Source organism: Antechinus flavipes, chromosome 3 (genome assembly GCF_016432865.1).
Source record: "Antechinus flavipes isolate AdamAnt ecotype Samford, QLD, Australia chromosome 3, AdamAnt_v2, whole genome shotgun sequence".
Classification (NCBI taxonomy): domain Eukaryota; kingdom Metazoa; phylum Chordata; class Mammalia; order Dasyuromorphia; family Dasyuridae; genus Antechinus; species Antechinus flavipes.
Window position 1 is genome coordinate 261,276,025 of NC_067400.1, and position 15,349 is coordinate 261,291,373.

Sequence of the window (15,349 nt, forward strand, 5' to 3'; positions counted from 1 at the left end):
TGTGGCCAAAATGTGAAGATGAAAGTCAAGGGAGGTCAGGCTCATTGAGGGCCAATTTTCAAGGATATTTAAATACAAGAGCGTGACTTAGATGAGTTTTCTCTCTGGGAAAGAAATGGAGATGACCTAAGATTTATTAGATGATTTCAACAAGTAGTTAGATTGGGTGATTAAGATAAATAAAATGAATCTCAAATGAGGTTATTTTATGCAATTAATATATATGAACAAGATATTATTTGTTATGTGCAAGTAAAATGGTGTTTATGGAAAAAGCAATAGAGTATCTTGTAAAATTAGTGATATTGTACTAATGTTGTTGTATAGCAGCAAAATTAAATTAAAGAATGAAAGAATATCATAAAGAGAGCTACTGAAAGATGAGTAGTGGATATGAGCAGGTATATAACATATAGCCATTGAGGAATACCAAAGAGAAAAAAATAGAAATAGACTTTCTCTATCAGCATTACCTATGGTGTGTAATAAAGAAAAGCTGGAGACTGTTTTAACAAGGTAAAGGTTAAAATGAGGCATTTTATTACATTGCCAGAAATATTTAATAAAGTCCTAGAATTGCTATTGTATTGGCAATAAATAATAAAGCATAGGGAATAAGCATAGAGAAGTTTGCATATGATAGACTTATATAAACTAAGAGGTTCCACTAAAAACCATTAAAACAGTATTTTCCATTAAGTATCAGGAATAAACCCACAAAAAGCATCATCTTCTTGTATCAGAGATAGCAAAAAATAAAAAATAATTGATTCAGAGAAACTACAAAATATTTGCAAGTCCAACTACTAACACACACACACACAATGAGTTATATAAATTAAAACTGCAAAATATTCAGTATAGAAATGAAGGAGAGACTTTTGTTGACATTTGTGCTGTGCTAATATATTGAAAATGATGTAATAGTATCTAAGTAAAAAACAAATTGTCATACTAGTCATCCACCAAATGATAACTTCATAGAGCTAGATAAAATATTAACAAAATTCATCTGGTTTGAGCTAGCTGATTTCAGAAAAGCCTGGAAAGACTTACATGAATTAATAGTGAGTGAATTGAACAGAATGAGAATTGTTACACAGTAACAACAAGATAACGTGATGATCAATTAGACTTAGGTCTTCTCAGCAGTACATTGATCCAAGACAATTCCAATAGACTTGGGATGGAAAATGCCATCTGCATCCAGAAAGAGAATTATGGAGACTGAATACAGATCAAAACAAAACTATTTTCATTTTTTTGGTTGTTTTTCCTTTCACATTGTTTTTCCCTTTCATTCTGATTTTTCTTTCACAGTATGACTAATATGGAAATATGTTTAAAATGGCTATATATGTATAATCTTAAAAAAAGTGTTGTTTCTTAACTGAAAAAAATTAAAAATTTTTCTAGTAGAGCAAAAAGTCAAAAATCTTAAGGGAGATAATGAAAAAGTCAGAATATGGGAAAATTTTAATATCAGATATACCTATACTATATCAAAGTCTACCATAACATGCTATACCACACCACACTGTACTATATTATTCTGTCACAAAACAGTGATATTTAAAATTATTTGGTATTGGTTAAAAATTAGAAGAATTGATCATTGGAAAAGATTAGGTAAACAAAATCCAGAAGCAATCCATCATAGTACAGTAAAATACAGTGTTCAGTGTGAATGTTAACCCAAGGCATTCACTACTTTTGTAAATGCCCTTTTTAATGCCCTCTCTGCATTCACTATTGCCAGTCTCTCCTAATTCCCAGACCCTCAGAGAAATCTCCCATCACTGTCTTTTGCAGTGCTTAAACCAATTTTACAAAGCTTATCTCTGTCTGAGGTCTTCATCATTTCCTAGAAATGATGGTTTAGATACATGGTAAAGTGCTGGAGAACAACCATGTGCAAGCTCAGTATCTTTTATTCAGGTGTTTACATCCTGCCTAGCTGATCTTCTGCTAACTCCTACTGAATACCAGGTCAAAGAGAGTGACTTCTTCCTCCCCACTGCTTAAATAGGATCTATGAAGTTACGGGCACACCAATCAGAGAAGGAGACACCTCCCGTTAACGATGCAGATCTCAATGCGACTAGAGTTTCCGCCCATGAGGTGGTCCCTACTAGTACACAGCAAACCCACTTCCAGGGATCTCAGGCAAAGCCTGTTTACTTCCTGTTGCACTGCAAGTGACTCCTCTTCCAACCCTTGCAATTCAGTAAACAAAAGAATGCTTTTTACTGGAATAAAGATTTCCTATTCAACAACAAAAAATTCTATAACTGAAAAATAGGTTTAGAACAGCATTTCATATGCCATATAATGTTCCAAATTATGTGGCATGTATAGATATAAATAAGATGCCTTTTTTAATTTAAGGATAGAGAAAAGTCTTTAACTTAGACTATAGAGATAATTTTTTAAAAAGTGAAATGGGACAGACTTGAATACATGAAATTGAAAACCTTTATTTCCACAAATAGTGTAATTAAAAGGAAAAGATTACCAGTTAATGGGGAGGAAATGTTTGCAACAGATTTTTCTGGTGAACTTAGATGTTCAAATTGATCCAAAAAAGTAAGAACAAAAGCTACATCCTGATAGTTAAATGTATATCAATATGAACATCCATTTAAAATTGTTTATTATCAATTGGAAAATCAACAAACATAAATATTTCCTTATACAAAAGTCCTCCCAAAATGCATTGTACATAAGTATGGTTACAATTCAAATTTAAAGATACATGGACGCTTGCATGTATGTGTTTTATTTATTATACACACACACACACACACACACACACACACACTTGTCCATATATAGTTATACATACAGTTATATATACGTGTGTGTGTATGCGTGCGCATGCTCTTGTCTGGATCTGTTTATGAATTTCATTCTATCCTTTTCTATGTACTTTTAAATGTTTAACTGTTGTGGATTTGTATTATTATTATTATTATTATTATTATTTTGGTATTAGTAGCTTTGCCATCTTTTACCACCTCAGAAATAAAGGATCTCTCTTATCACACAAAAAATATAGTCCAACAAATATATTTGTGTTGTATCACTCATGTCTAAAAATGCCTCTCATTCTGCACTTCTCTCTTTTTCAAGACTTTATCATCCTGTAGTAGGTCATTATATTGCTCAGAGGTCTTGAGCCTTTAGCACTGTTATGATCATTGTATAAATAGTTTTTCTGGTTCTGCTTACTTAACTCCATTTATAAGAGTCTTCCCTTTTATAAGAATCTTACTCAGCCATTTCCCCTATTAATGAATACCAACTATGTTCCCAGTTCTTTGTTATAACAAAAAGTATTGTTTGGAATATGTTTGTACATTTGCATCCTCTCTTTCCTCTCCTTTGATTATATAACTTACTAGAAGTATTATTGAATCAAAGAATATACACAGTTTAGAAACTTTGGGAGTATAGTTGCAAATGATTTTCTTGAACAGTTGGACCAATTTCCATGTCCACCAATAGTATATTAGGATGTATCCTGGAATAAATCTAACTTGTTCTTAGTACATAATCTTTCTTAAAATCTTAGACTGGTTAATATTATATCTTAAAAATATAGTCATCAGAGATGTATCTATGTTTTTCTTCCTGATTTACCTTTCTTTGGTTTTGATAGCAAAATCATATTTTTTCTCATAGAATTTTTACAATGCAGTTTTTTCCTATTTTAAAAAAATATGTAAAATTGCAGTTGATTGAACATTTGATAATATTGATCTGCATATTCATGTCATCCTGGAATTTTTGCCTTTGGGAAATCATTTATGGCTTACTCAATTTCTTTTTCTGAGATTAAGTTATTTGGATTCTCTGTTTCTTGTTCTGATGATTTATGTATTTTATATTTTTATAAATGTTGATTTTACTTATTTTTCTATCATAATCAAGCAAAATACTTTTATCTAAGATTTTAAGGTGGAGAGAAAATGCTACCCTGAACTGATGAAGTGGTAGTTGGTTCATCCTGCGGTTCATTTTAATAATGAAATCATAGTTCCATTCTCTATTCCTAACCTTAATTGTTTCATGATCTAGGATATCTTGGAACATAGTATAGTTTCCCCATTTATCTGTTTTAAACATATTTATTTTAAGCTTTACATGATGACTGTTACACTTCCTTTAAAAAATTTTGACTGAACTAGAATAAATTCTTTATGTTTCATAGAGAATTCTTATTAAAAATAATTTTGAAATTTTTCTCATTAATTCTTTTTATGATTCATGAGCGTTATCATCCCATTTATGTTTTTTCTAATTTTGCATTTGACACTTAGCTGCATTTGCAATAATAGCTTCTTCCCCCTGAAATTACTTTACATGATACTGTTACCTCCTTTATGTAATTATTTGCATGTTGTCTCCTCCATTCTGGATGTTAGGTGCTGTGTCTTTGTATTTCTGTCACTTAGTATAGCTTTAACACATAATAACATTTTACAAATTATAGACCCAGATTTGCAACCTCAGTGTCAGTCATCCAGCATTTGTTTAAAAATGCCTTAGTGCCAGGCATTGTGCTAACCTCAACTGCTTATATTCATTTACTGCACATAACCAATTACCAAATTTACTGCTTTTTCAAAACTTCACAGTTTCATGCATGTCTTTTTATTTCTACTCTGCTACTATTTCTAACACTAGTTTCATACATATTTCATCATCACCATTCTTAATTCTACAAATTACCACTTCTTACCTGGATTCCTAGAATAGTTTCCTTTCTTAAATTTCTCCCTCTTCTTATTTATCTTCCAGACAGGTACCAAAATAGTATTGCTAAAGTAGATGTCTATATTACTTGTCTATTCAGTTTAACACTTAGTGCATCTATTATCTAGTGGTATGTATTTGGAGCAGCTGATGGCATAGTAGATAGATCCAAAGAATCCAGACTTTGGATACTTCCTAGTTGTCCCCTCCCTCCATTTGTCATATATAAAATGAGAATAATAATAATAGCACCCCAGGATTGTTGTGAGAATCAAATGAGATAATTGTACATTATTTAGCACTATGCCCAGAACATAAATAGTAGACACTATATAAATGCTATTGTTGTTGTTAAATTACACTATAGAATGGTCCAGGTAGTGGCAGTAATAAGAGGGAAATTTGTTAATTACTGTTCCCATACATGTCACTACATTTCCTAACTCTCTGCCGTTGTACAAGCTCTCCCTAGGGCCTGGGACATACTCTTTCCTCCCCTCTGCTCCTTGGGATCCTTGGTTTCTTTCAAGACTCAGGTCAAGTGTTGCCCTTTATATGAAGCTTTTTCTGATTTCCTATCATCTACTATGACTCCTCATCCCCATGCTCAAAGCACTTTTTAGTCGATTTTGTAAATACCTATGTTTGCATATATTAGCTCCCACTTTTATACCGTAAGATCCTCAACTGCCTCGCTTGACATATATTAAATACTTAATAATTGATAAGTGATTGAATGTAAGAGATTGGTAATGGAAATTACCATTAATAGTTCTGAAACCATGATTGGATATGGTGCTTGGGGATTTAAGAATATTGTTGGAATGGCTTGTTATAGCCTAAATAAGGAAAATAGGGGATCTAGATCAGGGTTTATAGATTGGAAAAATGAAATATCTGGAAACCATGTGAAAGCAAATAACAGATTTAGGATAATTAAAGGAATGTGACACTTATAGGGATAATAGATTAATGTCAAAAATGGGAATTTTAGGTTCACAAACTTAAGGGATGGAGCAATTTCAATGTTGGTGAAGTATATATAGCCCTTGTCTTTAGCAATGTTTAAGCTTTTCTAGGGCAAGTTCTTTTAAGATTGTAAGTCATTCTTTCTGCTCCCAATCTTAAGAGCATATGATGTCAAAACTTGGGCTTTTTTGTGTGCCACAATAAACAAATGAATAAATAGGCAGAAATAAATTTTCTTCTAAAGAGAGTTATCTTAAGGTTTCTTTATAAGACCCTCCATTATGCCTAGTGACCAGTATTAACCTCCCCCTAATTTCAGAAATAGTTACTTAGTAATGTGGGAAATCATCACAAGACTAGATTTGGGTATGTAATATATCTTGGATTTATCACATGTATTAATTCTATATGTTCACCCATTTATATGTGAATATATACAAAATACATATTAAATATATTTATAGTATCATAAATATATTACTAATGTTTATAGCTTATTTATTAATTGCCTAATAATATTTTAAGTACATGTAATAACATTGTCACAGTGAACCACCTTGATGTATTAGGGAATTTTTGATGGAAATGATAATCACAAAGAAAGTGAAATGCAAACAGAAAAGTATTTGCTATGTAATCAAGCATCATATGAGCGTTGGGGATAAACTTAGAAAAGATAGCCCCTGTTCTCAAGGATATCCTATTTTAATGAGGACAGTATACATGGGCAGGGATATAGGACAGATAGACCAGGTAGAATTTATTTGTCCAATTATCTTTCTCTTTTTTCTTTCCCTGAGGATATTTACCCCTTTTCAAGTCTTCAGGTGATACAGAAATTAATTTGGTCCATTTTATCAGGTTGGTGGGTCTAAATACAGGTTTTAGAATCAGTTCTTCTAAATTTAAAAATATTAATTTCATATAAGACATTGTAGAAACTGATATCATTTAGCATATGTTCTCTTGCACCTAGAGTATATTTTGGAATATGTTGAAAATGTTATTTCTCTCAGAAGTTTTTCTTGAAGGTACATTTTTGTCAGGTTTTTGCAAATATTTTAATCAATGGGATTAAAACTGGGGAACAAAAATTACTTCCTAGACTGTAAAATGGAATGGTTTCAGCGGATTTGTCCAAAAGCTATTATTTTTTTAAAACGATAACTTCAAAAATGTAAGAAATCCCTAATATGCCCACCTTGTACCCCCCCTTTCCCTAATTCACCTTAAATTCTATTTAAGCAGACCAGAAGTTGTCATTTTAAAAAATCATCTAGTTGTCAGCTGACCCCTGAAATTGTAAAATGTTTAGTACAAATCAGAGGATAGAATATGTGACCAATTTTTAGTCCAATAGCAATGTTTAAGCTCCTTCCTTTATCCTAATCAAATAAAAAACTTAACTTTAAAAATTTTACTTTGAGGATATACTGGAAATTCATATTCCTCCAAAGTAACAACAAATAAAAAGGCAAAACAATTAAATTACAACTTAATTCCCTAGGATATTTGAAGAATGCTTTTGTATAAGGGTTCTTAATCTGGCGGGGTGGGGAGGGTTGGGGAACAGATCCATGAATTAAATGGTGGAGAGGGAAAGAGAAAATCACATTTAATTTTCACAAACCTCTAACTCAAATTTCTCCCGTTATTTAAAAACATATAAATGAAGGCGTCCTTAGGCTTAACCACATTGTCGAAGAAGAACATGACACACACAAAAGGATTAAGAATCTGTTTAGTTGTCATTTTATACCATTGGCCAGCAGAGGGCAGTATATTACCAAGCCCTGTTAAAACTGCAACAAGACACACTAGAGAAACCTCATTTAAGTCTGAGCTTTATAACAATAGAAAGAAAAGTTCTGTAGAAATTTATCTCATTTTCAAGGGAGCAAATTCTTACCAAATACTGAAAAGAAAAATATACATTGTATTTCCCAGCTCAAGAGAAATAGAAAATCTTGAGAAACTTTTAAATCAAATAGAAAAAAATCAACTAAGAAAAATAAATATGACTAATGAAGTGCTAATTTAATACTGATTCAGTCTTTTGAGTTGCTTTGTTCAATATTGGTCATGATTTGTATTTAACTTTCACATTCAGTTTTCATATTTTAAGAACTTAATTTATCACTTCAAAGTGATGTAGCTAAACTACTAGATTATTTTATTTTGTGATAATTATGGTAACTGCTTAATTCATCCTACATGTTTGTTCCTGTTGTACCAAATTTTCAGTTTACTTCTTTTCATATATAACAGCTCTTTTACAATACAATTAAAAGTGTCACTCATTTTTAATATGTAAAGTTTGATTAAATTAATTAATATTGCCTGCAAATGCATATGAATATTCAATTTTACTTTAGATACTTTATTTCCCTTGGAATTTTTCCTAAGGCCACATCTAGCTTATTTTATTTTTTTTTAAGAAGTCATGGTCATGTTTATGTAGAATTTTCATTTTTCTGGTTTTAAACTGTTAACTCTCATCTGCAAGATCACTTACATCACTTACATTTTAAGTGATTTTAAAATGTTCTTTTCTTCCTTCTCAATTGTCCTTTATTGTTCATTTTAGATCACCTATATTAGAAGTGAACAGCAAGGGATTTTGGAAAAGGAAAGAGGAACTTAAAAGAATTGGGTAGGCCAATTCTAAGGCATTGGTCTAAATCCCCAGAAATGTGGGAGTTTGGTGACCCTGGGCAAGTCACACAAACTTTCTTGAGTTCCAAATCTAAATTCTATGATACTGTGTCTTTTGTTTTGATTTTTAAATATGTAAATAGCTATTGATTCCAATTTCTTCCCTTTAATTTTTTCTTTAGAGTTATTTGGAGATCATATGAGTTATGCAGAACACAGACAGATTCTTAATCTCTTGTTCATTTGGTTATTTCTCTTCAGTAGTGTGCAACATTTCATGACTCCATTTGGGGTTTTCTTGACAATGATACTGGAGTAGTTTGCCAGTTCATTTTATGGATGAGGAAACTGAGACAAACGGGGTTAAGTGATTTGCCATAGCTAGTGTCTAAAGTCAGATTTGAACTCATTCTTCCTGATGACCTACACAGCACTGTAACCACTGTGCCAGCTAAATGCCCCAGATAACTTTCTACTTACCAATAGAGACCAGAGGAGCAAAAATTTCCTAGACTCACAACTATTCTCTCCTTTTTAAAAAATAATGCCAAGATTCTTTTGTCTTGGCAATCTTGATGAAGTTCCTCTTTATTCATCCTTTGTACAACAGTTCTAAGAATGCATTACACAAAACTTGTAGCCAAAGGTATCCATTATGAACTAAACTCTTGAACAAGAGAGGAAGAGATGAAGGAAAGAAAGGAGGAAGGAAGAAAGGAAGGAAGGAAGGGAGGGAGGGAGGGAGGAAGGAAGGAAGGAAGGAAGGAAGGAAGGAAGGAAGGAAGGAAGGAAGGAAGGAAGGAAGGAAGGAAGGAAAACGTGTTAGATTTTTCAGTTAATAGAACAACTTTACATCCATGCACCTAAAAAGTTACTTATTCTTGTGAATTTTGCCATGATTAATGTTATTTATTCTTTGGTTTTAACTAGTTCAAAAAACATATGATGATGTTATTGATCTATAGTTGATCAATTTTCTTCATAGCCTTAATATCTCAACTAGCATGTGTGAATATGATTTGTGTCTATCCAGAGTAAAAATAAAATCCACACTTTTTACACTCATCATTTATGGTTGATGTAAAAAAAAAAAAAAAAGAATTGTTTTTTATTTCCATCTTATAGTTACATGAGGGGTTTAATTAGTTAAGTTGGAAAATACCATATTGATAAGACTATTTCTTAAAGACATTTTTAAATAATTCCAGTATTGAGTGGGAACTATCCTTGTTTTAATATACTTTCTATAATAAAAAGTGTCTTCTGCCTGGTAATGTTTGATAAAAGTTTTTTTGAAATAAAAAGAAAAAAAAGTTTATGCCACTAATTCTTTTTGAAAACATCCCCTATTACATATTTCTGTTCTACTGAACACACACACACACACACACACACACACACACACACACACACACACATAACACACCCTTCTTAATTCACCTTAAAACAGAGATGGCATTATGAGAGAATAGCTTAACCTTGTGTTATTCCTGTCTGACCAGAAACACACCAGACCCAGCTCTGCTATGGGTTCCCTAACACAACCCTTGGATAACCTGAGTCTAATTTTTATGGAGGTAGCTAAATCTTAACCCACTTTGTATGTATGCCTGCCATTAACACCTTTTATATAGGTGGATTTGTCGAGAGAGAGAGAGACAGAGACAGAGACAGAGACAGACAGAGACAGACAAAAACAGATATAGGGAGGAGACCTTTTTTATCGGTAGTATAACAATTTAACTTTCTTTTCCCATAAAGGATCATATACTTTGCTGAATATCAGAATAAGAAATTTTCTGTTTTGCAGTTAAAGTCCTAATTAGAAGTGATACAAGTTCTAATGGGAAAGAAAATAAATTAAGCTGTTTCTGGAATGTACTGAAGAAAAGATAGTTCAGACTGTGAAAGTGTCTCTAAGGGTTTATTAGATGCAGTAGGCCCCAATTTTCATGTAATTCCTTGATCTGAACTCTCAATACTTCCTATATTCTCTTTCTTTACCTATTGCCATTGTTTTTAATTTTCTATAAGAAAAGAGACAGTGAAATACAGCAGAAAATTTGTTAGATAAGACTTGGATTCAAATCTTCCCTCTGATATTTACCAGCTTTGTGATTATAGAGAAGTTAACTAGTCTCTCTGTTCAATAAGTTCATTATATAATGAAGATAAGACTTAGAGCATTTGCCTTTCAGATTTGTTTTGAGGATTAAATGAGATGATAAAGTATTTTATACACATTGGATAAATCATATGAATATCAGTTATTATTATTAAGAAAATATTACTTTGTCCCTTTCTCTCACCTTGATCAAACTTTTCAAGATATCTGCATGAATTTCTCTTTTCTGCTACATATAAAATTCAGTAACATAAAGAATTCTAAAAAAAAGAGTGGTGTTTATTCCATCTTTTAATTCTGTCCTTTTAATAGCATAAAAAAGCTTAAAAGTCTCTGTCATGACAGACTATACAGTTAATTTGCTCATGACTCAAATTTTCTTTATTTTCAAGATCACAGATATCAAGTTTCAGACCCTACAACTCTATATAAAAGTTCTTGCTTATTATGTAACTTGGAACTCACTAATTTTGCCTTAGTCAAAAATCATCTTATGTTCTAGTATTTTTCAAATCTAGCTGGCCACAGAGAGGAACTGAATATGAGTGTGCATGCAAACTCATTCAGTTCCCTTTGTATAATGTTCTCTTCTCTAAAATATAATCATTCTCTGGGAGCTGGTTACTTGGGGGGGGGGGGGCTTCTGGAGGCAGACTTCCTTTCAGTTCTGAGTAATTATCACCTCAAATGCAGCCAGCTGTTAAAAGTTCAAATCCTTTATTGTCTCTTCCAAAATAGCCTGGTTAGTCTTCTTAGAGGCCTATCTCTCTCCTTGGATCCAAGAGCTCTTGCCACTAGTCTTTTGCCTCTTCCAGCTTCAACCTCTCCTCTTCCGAATGTCTCCAGCCATCAGAAAGGTAGAAGTTGGAATGAATCTGTCTCCTCCTCTGAGAGCTTCTAGTGGGCTTCTATGTGTCTGGCTCTGAGAGCTTCTTGCTTATATGCTGTACACTGAGTATACATCAATCATTATATCACTAGGAAACCATTATTTGTTGTAGGATTAAATCAATGCTAAATTAGATTTAACCATTTCCTCAATTCCATTTAATACCTTGTTTCAAGTTCTGGCCCATGATATCTCTTTGTAGGATCAGATCAATTCTACTATCTTAGTACTTTGTAAGAATCAACCTATTGAAAGTTTTTTGTTATTTTGTTTTGTTTTTTCATGTAGCAATATTTGTCAAGTACAAAATGCATTTATACATGGATTTAAAGCAATTCTTTATATAGAGGGGAAAGAAAAAAAGATGAATTGCTAATATAACAGGAAAAAAAGGAAAAGCTAATGATAGATCAAAAAAGAGTAAGCAAAGTTATTGCATAACCAAAAAAAAAGGAAAGATTAAAAAAAGAGGACTGATGTAAATCGAAGGAAAAGAGACACAAGAACAATATAGTAGTTCTGTGAGTATATATGTGCATGTATCTGTGTGAGAGACAGAAAGAGACTAACAGAGGCAGAATGTCTATATAGAGGAAATTTAAGGACTATAACAGCTACACAAAGGCAGTTGCATCTTACAATTATCAGACTGCTTAAATATATTAGAAAAGTTAAAATTGCAACCTATTCAGCACATATTTATTAAGCACATTATGTCTACAAAGTATATTGTGCTGAGTTAGATATGTGAGTTAAATAAAGCACAGAGCTAGATGGTACATTGCATATAGAACTATATATCCTGTATGTATCCTGCAGTCAAGAATTTCTGAATTCAAATTTAGCCCTATTATTGTTATTATTTTAGTACACTTATTAGTTGTGTGATCCTGGACAAATTACTTAACCTCTGACTCAGTTTCTTCTCTAAAATAGTGGTAATAATAGCACATGCCTCCATTGATTTTTATGAGGATAGAATAAAATATTTATAAAGTATTTTGCAAACCTTAAAGTACTATTTAAATATTAATTATCATTTTATAATACAACACATAACTACATAATATATGAGAAAATCGGGGCAGCTAGGTATTGCATTGAATAGAGCACCAGCCCTGAAGTCAGAAGGACCTGAGTTCAAATATGGCTTCAGACACTTAATACTTCCTAACTGTGTGACCCTGGACAAGTCACTTAACCCCAATTGCCTCAGCCAATATATATATACACACACACATATATATGAAAATTACAAAGGCACAAAGCAAAATTATGTGTAGGATATAGAGGGAAATTCAGGGGGAGAACATTAAGAACTAAAAGAGTCATGGTGCTTCATAGAGGAGATGGACTTGAATTGAACTTTAAAGGATAAATAGAAATTCAGCAAGTGAAGAAATAAAAGGGACATTCCATGCAAAGGGGATATGAACAAAGGTATGGAGTTGGGAAAATACAGGGCACATTTAGGAAACAAAAAAGGTCCAGCATAATTACTTAGAAGACTAGGTTTAAAAACTAGAAAAGTAAGACAAGATTGTAGAGGATTTTGAATGTTATTCTAAAATGTTTGAAGTTTAAAGATTTTTGATGCATGTGATAAGACCAGAATACTAATTTTGTGTGTAATATTGCTTATATACCATATCTATGCACATTTAGGGGATGCAGGAAGTTGGATATAGGAGTAAAACACAATGAGGAAAATATTTGGGTAAAAGATAGGGAGGAAGAAGACGACTGCTGTGGGAACCTATCCTGAAGTATAGCAGATTTTAAGCCTATTCTCAGTACCTAAAGCCAGAACTAGAAAATGGCATTTCAGTTTATTGTCCTATTTTTTCATCTGCATCATCTTAGGTGATTTCTCAGACTACCTCTTTTATATTCATTATCTTCCCCATTAGAATATAAATTCCTTAAGAGCAGGAACTGTCTATTTTTGTATTTATATCCCTAGTATTTAGTATTTTTTAAAAAATAAAACAGCTTTTTTGTTCACTTATTCATATATCTAGTTCTGAATTTCTATCTTAAATATTTATGGGACCAAATGAGGAAGAGAAAAAAAGGAAACACTGTTTCCTGTTTAAATAAGCCAGACAGTTGGAAATATTGTATTTCCTGTAAGTTACTTTTCCAAAGGGCAGCCACTACTCTGATAGGTACAAATTCAGGGAGGTACCCTGTTTGTTGACATTCCTAAACATGAAGGGGATACTTCATGATCCCCTGCTAGTGAACTTCCCCCTTATAATAAGCTAGTAGTTAGTCTCAGCTCACAGCAGAGTGATTTACTAGGCTGACTTAGTAGGAACAGAATCTGTAAAACATCCCATTCTGAAACCTGGGACAACTACATACAGTACCTCTGGGAACAGTGGGCATAAACTTAAAATACAATGATAGTGCACATATCCAGAATACATATAACCAAAGCAGCAAATTCTTCCAGCACTACAAGACTTTGATGTACTTTTTCTCTTTTCATCATGCAGCTTCCTTCTGGTTATAGATCTCTGTTAGGTGGGTCACTGAACAGAGCTCTTAGGAGCTATTCCTTTCTGCATATGTATTCTCAATTGTTAAGTATGGTTTTTCCCCTTGAACCTACAGTTCTCTTCTTTGTTGCCATGGGTCGCAGTCCTAAAGTTGCTGAGCTTGAGTGACTACCTCTCTGTACCCAGATGTTTATGGACAGGCAAAATGGCCACAGAACTCTCCATGTCCAGTCTTTGTGCTTATGTATCTTCCCCATTTCAAAATGAATTTCCTTCTTACTACTGCTTCTGTTTAGCTCAAGCATCATTTTTTGCTTAAAGCTTTTCGGGATTCCCCCTAGCTATTGCTGATTTTTCCTACAACTACTTTGTATTTATTATCTATAAATCTATGACTTGTTGGTCCCTTTAAATAGGGATTGTTTTATTCCTTCTCTTTATATCTCTCAAAGATTTGACCCAGTATCTGGAGCATAGTAGAAGGTTAGTAATTGATTGCTAATTGTTTGAGAGTATGTGTCTTTATTTCCTCAACTGTAACCCAGATTCCCTCGAACTTAACTTCCCTTTTCTGTGACTACATGGAGTTAGTTTTCTACTCCCCATACACAGAGAAGTAATATAGCTATAACAGCACCTGAAATGTATACCTTTGAAACTGGACATTATTTTCCAAAAGTTAAAAGCATTGCAACCTTACTTTTTAGGGAAAATGAGAACTTCTTTTTAGCCATAGGCATTCATTAGAAATAAGACTGCCTTATAGTACAATTTTTAATAACTTAATAATCAAGATTTTTGAACAAAATGCAAAATGTATTTGTCTTTTGTTATTATATTCTCTATAAGGATTCCAATAAAATTCTTAATTAATGCTTATTGATTAGTGATTTTTTATTCAGTTTGGATTTTTATAAGTATATTATTTTAAATATGCAGTATATTATTTCCAGGGCTGAGTATGTTTATTATTTCCATTTAAAGATTAATGCCTTAAACCCATAAAATAACACTTGCAAAAGAATTTATAAACTTATATACTTAAACTCATTTATTTCTAATTAGATTTAAATTCATCAATAATTTCTAATTACTTATAGCGTTATGAATTATCTACAGTATAAGTCATAAAAATAACAAGATAAGTTTGAAAACATAGGTGAAAATCTAAAACTTCACAGCTTCCTAAAAATATGATTAAAAAATTTCTAGCAACTACTCATTACTTGCCAAATGACATTTAAAGCTCTTCACTAGATGGTCAAGATCCTCCATAATTTGGTCACAGCCTATTTTTATTCCTCTTTATATATCTTTTGTTGCAGTTAGATTAGATTACTTGATATTTGTATGCATTTCTGCATTTTCCTAGCAGAGTTCTCTCCTCTTTCTTTTTTCACACTCCTTCCAATGCCCAGCTCTGCCTGTGAATTTTTTCTACTTACTCTT

The 15,349-nt window shown here is 32.3% G+C and overlaps 1 protein-coding gene across 13 annotated transcripts in view; it reads left to right on the plus strand.

The window, feature by feature from the left end:
* Nucleotides 1-15,349, plus strand: part of CASK (calcium/calmodulin dependent serine protein kinase) — a 430,649-nt gene that overhangs the window by 261,738 nt on the left and 153,562 nt on the right. The gene's annotated exons all lie outside the window — the stretch shown is intronic.